The sequence below is a fragment of the Eubalaena glacialis genome, chromosome 14 (assembly GCF_028564815.1).
Source record: "Eubalaena glacialis isolate mEubGla1 chromosome 14, mEubGla1.1.hap2.+ XY, whole genome shotgun sequence".
Taxonomy (NCBI): Eukaryota; Metazoa; Chordata; class Mammalia; order Artiodactyla; family Balaenidae; genus Eubalaena; species Eubalaena glacialis.
In genome coordinates, this window is record NC_083729.1 from 39253100 (window position 1) to 39266314 (window position 13215).

Consider the following 13215-nt stretch of genomic DNA (forward strand, 5'->3'; position numbering starts at 1 on the left):
TGGTCAAATATTAAAAATTAAATAAATACCAGAAAGAAAAAAGCTTGAGAAAAGCCATTCAGGAGTCATATGGTAACTTCATAAAAGTTCCAGTTACAATTACAATAAAAAGAAGAAGAAATCTGAATTCATCCTCAACCAAAGGCATACTGTTAGCCTGGTATGAGTAGGCGGGTACAGCAGAAGCTCAGACCATACTGATTCCCATTCCTGTTAGCTGAGCACCTTGCCTCTGTCCAGCATCTTTAACCTACTGGCTGTTTTTCCATATCCTTCCTTCCTCTTCTCTTAAAAAAAAAATCCAAGATCCTGGAAGATGCTGCTGACAACTATGGAAAGTTATTCATAAAGAGTTAAATTAAAGCTTTATCTAGAATGTGGATTGCTGCACATATTCACAAAAGCCAAGAAAGTGCCCTAGTTATCTTCCCAAGAGAGTAGGCCTCCTGGTTCACTTAGCTGGACTAGACTAGGGGCTCCTTCCTGACACTCTCAGTGTACTCTATGCAGAACTCTGACACTGTGCTTAAAACATCCCACAGAAATCACCGGGGTAGGAGGCAGACCTCCCCACTAGCCTGGGTTTTTTGAGAGCAAGTACTGTGTCTTACTTAGTGGGCTTTGTATTCTCAGAGCCTAACACAGCGCCTCCATAGGCACTGTGTCAACTCAGTAAACTGAACTTTTATCCACCTCACTGCTTAGCTCCTAATCCTAAGAGTCATCTTTAATGTCTTTCCCTCACTCACTGTCACTAAATCCATCAGTTAGACTGGTCAATTCTATCTGCCAAACATATACCCAAACCTACTACTCTTTACAATCTTCAGGCTACCACCCTAATCCAGACCACCACCAACTCTAGTCTGGACCAAAATCACTAGTCTGCTTTCTGATCCTCTCTCCTATCGCCCCCAGCACGCATTCTCCATATGTAGTTAGGGAGATCTTTTTAAAAAACAATCAAATCATATCATACTCCTGCTTAAAATCCTTCAGAGGTTTCTATTACAATTAGAATACAATTTAAACTCTTTACCCCGCCCTTCCAAGCCCTGCCTGCTTCTTTGACTTCACCTCCTACCACTGCCCCTCCCTTCCTCCACACCATGTCGGCCTTCTTTCAGTTCCTCACATCTACTTTGCCTTCTCCTGTCTCAGGGCCTCTGTCTGTGCTCTTCCCTCTGCCTGGAAGGCTATTCCTCCTTCCTTCTGTAGGATTGTCTCCTCATTACTGATGCTCAAAGGCCACTTTCTCAGGGAGGCTTTCTCTGACCACTCCTGTTCCACCAGCCCCACCCTCAACATTGTTCTATTTGTAGCACCTTTGACTCTACAGATTAACATCTTTATTTGTTGGTTTGTGCTTACTGTCCCCACTCTAATGTAAGTTCTGTGAAGGCTCTTGTTAGCCTCTGGATGACCAGTGCCTAGAACAGGGCTGGCATTTAATGGCTCTAAAAAGTTTTTGTTGAATAAAAATAAAGGCATTTAAAATTAATCATGGATAGACTATATATTCCATTTCCTTAGAGACCTTTTGATGAAACTATTTAATTATAAAGGCAATAAACAATTATAAAAAGAAATGAGGATGTCATGATTGGCTTTTATATTGTACAAAGTAGGCTAAGAGAATAAACGGAGAGAATATGATTCTGCAAGAAATGGTAACTTATGTCATAAACCAGTCTAGGCAACAGGCAGGCCTGAGCATTATGTTAGGTAGAAGGGATATAAAGATAACCAGATGCTGGTTTTGCACTCAAGGAGCTCACAATATATCAGAAGATACAGCTTTGTTATTATATCTCTAATATCTGTATAGTGCAAATCACGTTCACATTTATAATTATTTCATTTAATCACCAGAAGAGTCTTATGAGGGGGTTATTATTATGTGTTATCCCAATTTTATAGATTAAATAACTGAGGTTCAGAGAGGTTATGTGACTTGCCTCAGATGCACAGCAAGTGGTGAATGAGATTTTTAAGTTAGACCCAGATCTTCTGACTCAGCTCTCCTGTTCTGTTTCACCACTCTGTCTGTTCAGTGTGATAAATGTATGTGCAGCATGCTATGGGAGGTCAAGTGTAACAGACAGAAAGACTATTTTTATCTGGAGAGGTCTGGGAAGACTTTACCGAGGAAAGTCATATAAATGGGGCTGTGAAAGTTGGAGGAGTTTCCCGGTGGAGGAAGAGGCACATTTCAGACAGAGATCTGAGAAAATGCACAGAAAGATGAAAATGTATAGCATGCTTTATGTGGCAGGGAGCAGAGGAATCCAGGAGGGGAGGTTGGGACTGTACGGTGAAAGATTTTCAGTGCCACTTTGTATGCAGTTGGGCAGTCTCTGAATGTAGAAGTTTTAAACAGTCAGATCTGGGTTTTCAAAAGAAAATTAGAGTGGCAGATTGGTGGATGAATTGGATCATGAAGAAACTAGTCAGGAGTTTTTTTGAGATTGTGCAAGTGAGATGTGTCTGAATGGGGATACTGGAAATGGAAAGGACTGATTACAAAATGTTTGTGTGAAGTAGAATCACTTTTTTTGGAGGTTGAAGAGAGGGAAGAGTGAAGATTATTTTTTAAATTTTCTAGCTTATATGACTCAGTGGATGATGACTACCTCAGCCAAATTGAAGAATACAGAAAAATGATTTGAGAAGGGAATTGGAAGTAGGAGATGGGGGTTTTCTTGTAGCTAAGATAAAGCACTTGCTTTATCTTTTCGTCCTGTTTGATTTGAGGTACCTGTGTGTAGTATCCAGGTAGATATGTCAAGTAGGTAGCTAAAAGTATGGGCCTAGAATTTGAAAGCGAGGTTGAAGCTGGCGATCTAGATTTAGAGTAACCAAAATATAAGTTGTATTAAAATTCCAACTGCAAAAGGGGCACAAGGGAACTTTTTGGGGGTGATGTAAATGTTCTATTTCATGATTACAATAGTGATTACAAGGGTATACGTGTCTCAAAACAGATCAAACTGTACACTTTAAACAGGTTCATTTTATTGAATCTTAAACTCCTTGAAAAAAACCCCACTAAAAATAGAAGTGAACTGCCTTGTACAACATAGTGCTAAATAGTTTTTAAAAAATTGTTAATCAATTGTTTTAGAAGAAATAAGAGAATGAGAAATTGTTCTACATACATCAGTTAAAAACAACTGATAGGCAGCAGGGAAAGCTGCCATGGTTCCAGTTGTTTCAGAAGCCAGTGCCTGATGTGCCAGTTTATGGGCCATTTGGGAGTCCTCCATTCAAAAACTTATTCCCTCCCCAAACCACCCTCCTCCATCCTCAGCCCACCCTTGTACCACCTGGGTTGACTTCCTCATTTGGAAGAACTGAGATAATAAAGGTACTTGAAGAATATAATATGACTCATCGCTGAACAAGAAATCTTTCTCCTTATTGATTGATTTTAGGCTTATGGCCAATTTGGCCTCCTTGTTTGGCACCATTCCCTCAGCATCACTTCTGAATTGTCCTTTCAATGCTCAGCTTAAAATCTATTTTGTTCAAAAAACCATTTTTAATTTGACAGAAGGAGGTGGTATCTGATACCTATATTCATCTCCCAGTGTGGACACATCTACCATGAGTATACAGTCACCAAATTTGCATATTTATGTTAGAATCTCAGTTCTGTCACTAAGTCTTTGAGACCTTGAAGAAAATAAGGATAATAAAACCCACCTTGCAGGGTGGTGTGGATCAAGTCAGTTAGCATATGTGAAAATGCCAAGTATGGCATTGAGTAGGCGCTCAATAAAAGGCAGATGCCTTGTCAAGCCTGACTATACCTGCTGAATTATTTAGTCTGTATTATAAGTTTCTTGAAAGTAAAAGCACTCTTTTCTGCACTCTGTACTCCCACCCTAACTAATACATCCTCTTGAGACATTGTAGAATGATGTTTAGAAAGCTGGCAGGTCAAGGATAAAGTTGAAAGAGATTTACACAATAAATATGTAGATGAGAAGAAATCATTCAGGGGACATGGAAAAAAAGGAACTCCATTTAGAGGTGGTGGCAAAGGTCTTTCTTTACATTTCCTCTTTTCATTCATTTAAAATTTTATCTTGCCAAAAAGAGGGGACAGAAGGTTTCATTTTGATGAGCGGAGCTGCAGGACTGTGTGCCAATACACCTGGTATTGATTCATGCCAGCTGGGAGAGGAGCTTGGCTTCTCTGTGTTTTACTACTGTGGTTTTCTGGGCTGGGCAGCTGGGTGCCTAATAATGATAAAAACCATAATAATACTTCATAATTACGCACCGCCCTTTGCCAGAACTTGGGTTTAATTACAATGACTATGTCGGAACTGGCAACATCTCACTCCCTGTTGGGGTGCAATACCCAAGGGCCTGGAAATAGAGTCAAGTGGCAACTGCAATCCTTCTCCTGCAGGGCCTCTCCTGGCAATTCACCCAGAGTGCTCTGGGTTTGAAGCTCGTCATCAGAAACAAAGAATACTTTTAAATTGCCCACATGTACTAGGCACTGTCAAGTAAAGTAGTGCTTATGATGCAACTCCTGCACGACATGGGGCACAGCATCATGGAATCCCAGGCCTGGAAGGGACCAACAGAGGTAATCTCATTCATTATTACCCTGCCCCCTGCCATGAGGCATCACTGCCTCTACACTCTAATAGATGAGCTCACTGACCTTCCATTCTGATTGGGCTGGAGATGCTTCTGTGGCAGCCTGATTCAGGGGTCAGGGGATTCACCAGTTCATTTCAACATGCATTTTGTGAGCACCTATTCTGAGCCAAGGCCCTGTGGAGGCACAAAAATGTATAAGGTGTGATCCCTGCCCTCAAAGTAGCTTATCTCCTAGTTGGGGGATTTGTATTAAGGCAGCTGTAACATAAAGATAGAGGGAAGTCCTGGCAGATGAAAGGAAAGAAAATCACTCCAGTTGAAAGGATCAGGGCCATCTTTTCTTCGAGAATAAGAGGAAAGGATGAGAAGGTGTTGAGCAGGGTGGGGAGGCCAAGGGGCATGGGGGAGCGGGGCGGGGCAGATTGAGGCGAAGAGCTGGGCAACAACTTCGGGAGGTTCTTGCAGGTTTCCCTGTTTTTCTGGGGCGGGGGGGGGATCTTTATAGCACATATCACCCCTGAATTATTTTTTTCCTTAAGAAATATAGCTTATTTATTTTTTTAATTAATTTTTATTGAAGTATAGTTGCTTTACAATGTTGTGTTAGTTTCTGCTGTACAGCAAAGTGAATCAGCTATACATATACATATATCCCCTCTTTTTTGGATTTCCTTCCCATTTAGGTCACCACAGTGCACTAAGTAGAGTTCCCTGTGCTATACAGTATGTTCTCATTAGTTATCTATTTTATATATAATATCAATAATGTGTATGTGTCAATCCCAATCTCCCGATTCCTCCCACCACCCCCTCTTACCCCCTTGGTATCCATACATTTGTTCTCTACATCTGTGTCTTTATTTCTGCTTTGCAAATAAGATCATCTGTACCATTTTTCTAGATTCCACAAATATGCGTTAATATATGATATTTGTTTTTCTCTTTCTGACTTACTTCACTCTGTATGACATTCTCTAGGTCCATCCACATCTCTACAAATGACCCAATTTCGTTCCTCTTTATGGCTGAGTAATATTCCATTGTATATAGTACCACATCTTCTTTATCCATTCCTCTGTTGATGGACATTTAGGTTGCTTTCATGTCCTGGCTGTTGTAAATAGTGCTGCTATGAACACTGGGGTATCACCCCTGAATTATTTATTTGCTACTTTACTCATATATGCTTTGTCTCACCCTACTCAGGAACTTTGTCCGTTTTGTTCACCACTATATCCTGAGCCCCTCAAAAAATGCCTGGCACATTGTAAAATGCTTAGTAAATACTGGGCTAATGAATAAATGGCCCAGGTGAGGCAGTGGCTGTAGAAATTGATGGGCTAATGAATAAATGGCCCAGGTGAGGCAGGTGAGGCAGTGGCTGTAGAAATTGAGACAAAAGGGCATTTAGTAAATATAATCAGCATGACAAAGTTCAAAGGGGTAGGGAAGTGTTACAGCAGTGAAGGAGTAGCCTGGAGGACTGCTCGCAGATTCTGGTTTGCTTAAGTGAATGAATGGTAATGTTATCAAAGAAGATAAAGAACAGATGGGAAGGAGCAGGTTTGTGGTCTTCTTAGTACAGTATTTGAGTTCTGATTTGGATATGTCAAGATTAGATTCAAGTGGAGATATCCAAAAGCACTTAGGTATGCAGATCAGGATCTCATTAAAGGTACACTCAGCCATCAAAATGGTTAGACCACCTAGCGTGCAGTAGAATGACCAACTGAGGATCAGATCCTGGGACTCTCTTAAAAAGCCAACACAGAACCGATTTATAAAGGTTAACTGAAGAGAAATACAATCTGAGGGTTTATGGTCTTAGGTAAACTGGGGTGAGGGGTACATTGGGGAGGAGAGAAAGGATGTAGTCCATAGAATCAACTGCAAAAGAGATCATATAAGAACGAAAAAGTGATCCTTGAACTCGATCATATGGATGTCACTGGTAGCCTTAAGAGAAGCACTTTCAGTGGGTTAGTAAGGAGTATAATTTAGTCTGTACTGGAAGCATGAATTGAAATAAGGATGAGAACTAGACAGGGTCTCATAGTCAACTTTGTTTTGTTCTGTCTGGAGGCGTTGTAATACGATCAGGGGTATGTCTAACACAGAAGTGGCGGGTAAGTTTGTGAATGACGACAAGGCTTCTATAAGGCCAGATGGCCTGCCCTGGCGTCGGCACAATGCCTCAACTACGCTTTTATTCTTTCAGCCATTTCTAGGGCGGGGGCCCTTTCATACAAAGTGCAAGCAAAAAGTGGGAGACACTCCTCCATCTGATCATTGAGTCACGTTTGTGATAGCTGGGAGTGGGGATGGGAATGCTTGAATTAAACGAAGTGCCCTGGTTCCCGTGGATCTTGGAATTTAGTAACAGGGAGGCTCCTTGCTGGAGGGAGCTAGGGAGACTCATTCACATTTTCCGACCGGGCACTCACGCCCTCCATTCAACATCTTTCCTTTCCTTTTCCCTAACAGAGTTGAAACCAGGGACAAAGCTTTCCGGCTTCTCCCACCTCAAGGTTGACCTTCCGCGCCCAAGCCCACCTCTGGACCTTCTCCGACCACGTGACCCTCTTCAGCCCCCGTGACTCGCCGCCGCCAACCCCTCCCCTCCGGCCGCAGCCCGCCTTATCCCGCCTCTCAAGCTCACGTGACCCCCTCTCTCCCACCTGACTGGCTCCTCCCTTTCCCCCGGGCCGGACCCGGCCGCCGTCGCAGCGGCCCGACTCCAAAATGGCAGCCGCGCACAGCGCGCACCCGAGCGGCCGGACCTCCCTGACTCCCGGGCCTCCCCGCTCTCGCTCCCTGCCTCCCTCCTTCGGCCTTCACCTACACGCCTTTGGATTGGCCGTTAGGAATCCCGCCCCTCCAGAGCCCCGCCTGCTATTGGTCACGGTAGGCTGCCCTTCAGAGAGGCGTGCCCCCTCCGCCCCCCGCCCCGGGAGGTATTTTCCATTCCGGTGGGGGTTGGGGGGAGGGGGGGAGGGGAAAAGGGTGAAGAGGGGGAGGTGGCCGGGGAAAGGGGTGGGGGCTTGGCGGGGGCATCCGGCGGAGCTGGGGTCCCCGGACTCCGTCCGGAGGAAGCGAGACTGCGCCCGCTCGGGCAGTCGGAGGGAACGGGACGGGACCGGCGGGCGGGCGGGCTCGCCCTCTCGGTGACTGCGCCGTCCGGGCCCGTCCTGCCTGGCCGCAGGTGCCCCTGGATGAGGCCGCCCCGCGCGCCCCGACCGGTGAGTGTCCCCGGTGGCCCGGCCCTTGAGTGCTCCCCGGCCCCCGCACAGCCGTTAGCGGCCGCCTCTCCGGCCCCCGGTGCTCGCGCCCGGCGCAGTCCGCCTCCGGCCGGCGCCTCCACACCCCGGGCGGAGGCAGCGCCGGCCCTCTGGCCGAGAAGAGGACGACGGGCGGGGGACGGCGGACCCGGGCCGCGAGCCCCGTGCAGACCGTGCGGCGCGTGGTGGGAGCTTGCGCTCAGTGGGCTCTTGATGCATTTCGTTGAATTGTTTTTCTGGTTGGAGGAACGTAGGGCCCCTAAGAGGAAGGGGGTCGCTCCGGGCTAGCCGGAGGGCGTTCGTGATATGGGTCGTGGTGAATCGGGGGGGAGGTCACCGGAGACTGTGGGGCATTTGCGCGCGCTGCAGGGGAGGGGGCACCCGCCAAGTCACTTGGGGCTCTAAGGCTCCGATCCGGGGGTCCTCAAGGTCGACGAGAAGAGAGGTTCATCCGGAGATGAGAGAGGGAACTGGGGAGCTTGGATGGGGGAAGTGACTGGAGCACCTCCGGAGTTTAACCCGAGGTGGAAAGGGATGCGCAGGCGGGCGCTGGAAGACCCTCTGCAACTACTTGGGGTCCTCAGATTCTTTGGTGCTGGGATTTGGGGATTCAAGCAGCTGAAGCGAAGTGACTTTCTGGAGAGGGAGTTGCATTTAAAAAAGGATGCTCAGAAGCAGTTTAAGCACACAACTTGCTTGGTTCTGAACTTTGAGAGGCCGGGGTATTGGAGTCACGAGGTGATTTCTGACATTTTCTTTCGGCATTCCAACCAAAAGGTGGACCTTGGCAGTTATCTTTTATTTTAAAAGGTATGTATGCGTTCAATGGTGTTTTACCAGTTACTAGTTTTGCTGGAAATTCTCAAACTGCACCTTGAAATTCTTGTAGCAGCTTCTCCATCTGCTGAAGATCCTTTCTTCAGGTCTGTCCATCCATAGCAGTGGCTTACTTCCAATTTAACATTTAGACTGGATTGTATTATTACAGTTTGCTATTGGCTTTTATTCTAGAAGATTAATAAGTAATTCACATGCTTTCTTTCCCTTGCTTTTAATTGTTTCTTTACAAGGTCATGCAATTTTAACTTTTTTAAGTGTTGAACTGGGCAGATGTTGGTAAGCTAGCAGCTCTAGAAAGCAGTATGCAAATTTGGGAATCTTAATGTCAGATGCTTAGTTTAATTTTAATAATCTTGTATTTGCATAACGCTCTTGAGAGTTAAGAACATAGAAAATGCATACCAGGGTTGGTCCACAGAATCCACCTCTGTGGCAGCCCACGAGGTTCTTCATGTCACTGAGAAGAGGAAGCTAAGAATTGCACAGCTAGCTTTTTAATCTTTTCTTAATCATATATGTTATCTTACTAGTTCCTCACAATTTACAAAATAAAAGCTTCTTTTTAAAGGGAGCACTTAAACATGTATGAGAAAATTTTGTAGATTGTATTTTCCCTTTGCTGTAAAATGTAATTCATCAGAGAAAACATTTCTGCAAAAAGGTGTTAATATATTCAGTTGGCACCTTCTTAGTTATTGAATAAATAATGGATAATTAAATTTTTTCTCCCTATTGTCCTTGAATTTTACTATCCGTCTTTAGGGAGAATGTACTGGCACACAAAACAGTAGCCTAAAATATTGAAACCTAACACCTTTTAACATTATAATAGCTTTTACATTATGCACCTTCAGACTCATCTATGGCAAACCAGTGGTCAGGAAGGCTTTCTCCTATCACCTTTGTTTAGAATGGGCTGTTTTCTCCCATTGTAAAACTAAGGAAAAATAACGCTTAATGCCTGCAAAGTAGTGGTAATAACTAAACAGAATGAGAATGGGAAGCTTGGAAAAAAGATGTATGTGTATGAGTCACATTTCTTTTAGAGCTGGAAGAGTAGACCATGGATATGATTATGTTGCAGATCAGGAGACCGAGACCCAGACCAGTGGAAGGGACTAAAATGCTAGCTAGCGACGAGCCAGGATTGGTGGGCAGGTCTCTGAACTCTAGTCCAGGGTTTTTCTACTTTATGACATTCACATTGTTCATTTCTAAAGCATTCTAGTGCCAACTGTAAGTGGTTTTAGGATTATGGGTGATGTTGTTCCCTTCTAAGGATAGGGAAGTTTGGGTTGACTACTTTTATGCATGAAATGACATAAAACAAGATGAGCTTTTATTGCAAAGTTTAAAACAGTATGCTGCAGTGTTAGTGGAAGTGCTGATGTTCCCCTCTTATTGGGAAGAGACAAACTGTCATCTAGATTGAAGTATTAGATGAACTTCTTAGAGTAGGCTAGTGTGCTTTAACTTTTATGCTAAAAATTAATTGCTTAAAAATTTCTCAGAATTCAAAAGGCTCTAGTATTTTCAAGATAAATTATACAAAAATTATTATTTTAAGGAAGTGTGGGGGTTTTGTTATGTTAAAATGGATTTTGGTACCTTTTCAAAGAGCAGTAGTAGAATTACATGATACTTACGAAAACATGATTTTGATCATAGTTGTAGTAAAGACTGGATTTGTATAATTAACATTATGATCCTTGGCAAGTTATTTAACCATTATGTACTTAGGTTTCCTCACATGTAAAGTGAGGTTAATAAAAGTACCCACCTCAATAGGGTATTGGTGAGGATTAAAAGTGTTTCCTTAGCACAGAGAAAGGGTGCAACAAATACTAGATATTATTTGTAATGTTCATTAGGTATGTACAGGTACTTGTATGCTTATTTGTATCCTTGCTGTTAATGAAGTCACTTTGTGGCTACAGAAAATTCCCAGATAAATACATGATCAGTATTTATCATATTTACTGTATAAATAACAGTCTGCTTTAAGGGACACTTAGTGCAAATGATGCCCTCATTTATTATTTTTTTTAGTCCTTACTCTGCTCACCTTGGACCTTGAATTAGGTGTACCTATCAAGTTAGAGTGAAGGTGGCTGTTTTTCTGAATGTCATTGGGAGACCCTGTTGCAGTTTCATTATCCTAGAATTAAAATGTTAATAATTGATTTGCAGATATTCTACTGAAAATACAGTGAGTTCTGGAGTCCTACTGGTCAAACTTAGCTGAGGAAACCAGGGCTTTATAAGGTCTATTATTATTTGCAACCCCTTTCTCCCAATGGAACCTTGAGAAAATCATTGAGCCTTGTTTTCTGTTAAGTGAATATTTTGATGACTTCATTCATTAAACTGTTAGGTTTTAGTGATAAAATTTGCTTAGCTCCAATTTTGTAACGTTTCGTTCTTTTTGATTTGCTATAGTCCAGGCCTAGTTAGTCTCAAGAACATGTGGTTTAGCAAATGTGCTTTATGGTGACAGTGGTGGATTTCTTCTCCTGGATATTCTGGAGTTCTTCCTTATCAGATTCTGCAGTTGATTTTATAGCAGCTCGTCTTCCGTTTACAATCCTCTTAACTTTTATTCTCCCACATGTTTGTGGTCTTTCCTTCTCACAACATCTTTACCATCTGTACCTCCACGTAGCTTCTTACCAGCTGTCACACATGAGCTTACTTTTTTTTATACCTCTTTTTTTTTAACATTAATTTCAGTTATTTTTAAAATGTATATCATAATATTTAAAAATTGCCCTTATTTTTAGAGTTTCATTGAATTGAGCCCATTTTACAGGTTTGAGATTAAAATCAGAAACAGGTTATAGCTCAAAAGCATCTTTATTATGCCAGTAGTTGATTTTTCCTATTTTGTTTTAGATCTCAGGCAGGCATTCTGTTGGTGGTACTTCAGATGATAAATACGTCCCTTTACTCTGAAGTAATGCTAACCAGCAGGGCTAAGAGAGTTACATGGAGCCATCAAAAGCTTCCAGTCATTTTTTTTTCTTTCATTGATACGGAATTTTAATGTTTGAGAGTGACCAGCTCCTAATCTTCTTCTGATAAATTGTTTTAATAAAGATTATGAAATTATTACAATTTGTTGGCCATTTTTGGCCTCATGACATGCTTTTAGGAATTTTGTAGAACTTAGACATGCAGATCTTTTCTTCACGTCTATTGCATAATCTAATTACGTGAATAAAATATTTAGTTAAATATGGTTTCAAAAGATACCGTAAATACCATGCTATAATAAAAAACAACCAACCGTTGCTCAGTTTTTCATTAAGTTGATTTTCTTTATATATTTAAAAATAATAAACACATATATATGGAGTCTAAAAAAAAAATGGTTCTGAAAAACCTAGGGGCAGGACAGGAATAGAGACACAGACGTAGAGAATGGACTTGAGGACACGGGGAGGGGGAAGGGTAAGCTGGGACAAAGTGAGAGAGTGGCATGGACATATATACACTACCAAATGTAAAATAGATAGCTAGTGGGAAGCAGCTCCGTAGCACAGGGAGATCAGCTCGGTGCTTTGTGACCACCTAGAGGGGTGGGATAGGGAGGGTGGGAGGGAGGGAGATGCAAGAGGGAGGAGATATGGGAATATATGTATATGTATAGCTGATTCACTTTGTTATAAAGCAGAAAGTAACACACCATTGTAAAGCAATTATACTCCAATAAAGATGTTAAAAAAAATAATTATGGCTTATGAATTGCCTGTTAGTCATATTGAAAATTCATGGGTACATGGACTGAGTAGATACAGCCCATGCAAACTACTTTCTTAGCTTCAATGTAGATGTTAGAGAGTGAGAGTTAGAGATGTTAGAGAGTGAGATAGTCTAAATTATATTTAGAGGCTGAGTTGTGACCCAGGAAGGGGATCCAGAAGTCATGGAGATAACTTCCTTGAAGGCATTTATTGTAGTTACTGGCTGGCTACAAAGTCCGAGGAAGAACATGTTGAGTGTTGTGGGACATGGTTCTGAAAACAAGAATGATGTTGTACGTGAAAATAATTATAAAAGGGGTTACCATTTTTTGACTGTTATGTTCCAGGCCAAGTGATTTGCAATCATTCTTTGATTTAATTCTCTTAACAGTTCTGAAAGGTGGGTGGCATTATCCAGTTTTATCAAAGAGGAAATTTGATTCAGGGAGGTTAAGTGACTTTCCCAAGTTGGCCAATATGTGGTACAATTGGGACTAAGGCCCTGGTCTTTTGATTGTTAACCCTAAACATTTCCGGGATATTAGGAGGCAGCTCTTAAAACTTGTAATTGTTTAATTTAGAGTTTATGAAATGTCGTTTTACTTCTTTGCTGTGGCAACTTTGGATGTCATTACCACAAGAGGTAGTATCTAGATGTTTTGAGAGGATTTAGAGACATTCCTTAAATTCTTGATTGTTAAGGAAATCTAGGGATGTTTTGGTGTACAGTCTTA

The 13215-nt window shown here is 42.3% G+C and overlaps 1 protein-coding gene across 9 annotated transcripts in view; it reads left to right on the top strand.

Moving 5' to 3' along the window:
- The first annotated feature begins 7284 nt into the window (after nt 1–7284).
- SOCS5 (suppressor of cytokine signaling 5) overlaps nt 7285–13215 on the top strand; it is a 59038-nt gene continuing 53107 nt past the window's right edge. For 6 of the 9 annotated variants that reach the window (XR_009703735.1, XM_061210611.1, XM_061210609.1 and 3 more), the window contains exon 1: nt 7687–7859. The gene's annotated coding sequence lies outside the window, so the exon portion shown is untranslated. Of the gene's footprint in view, nt 7575–7686; nt 7860–13215 lie in introns of those variants that run through there. The other 3 variants (XM_061210613.1, XM_061210614.1, XM_061210612.1) reach the window with 2 other exon arrangements.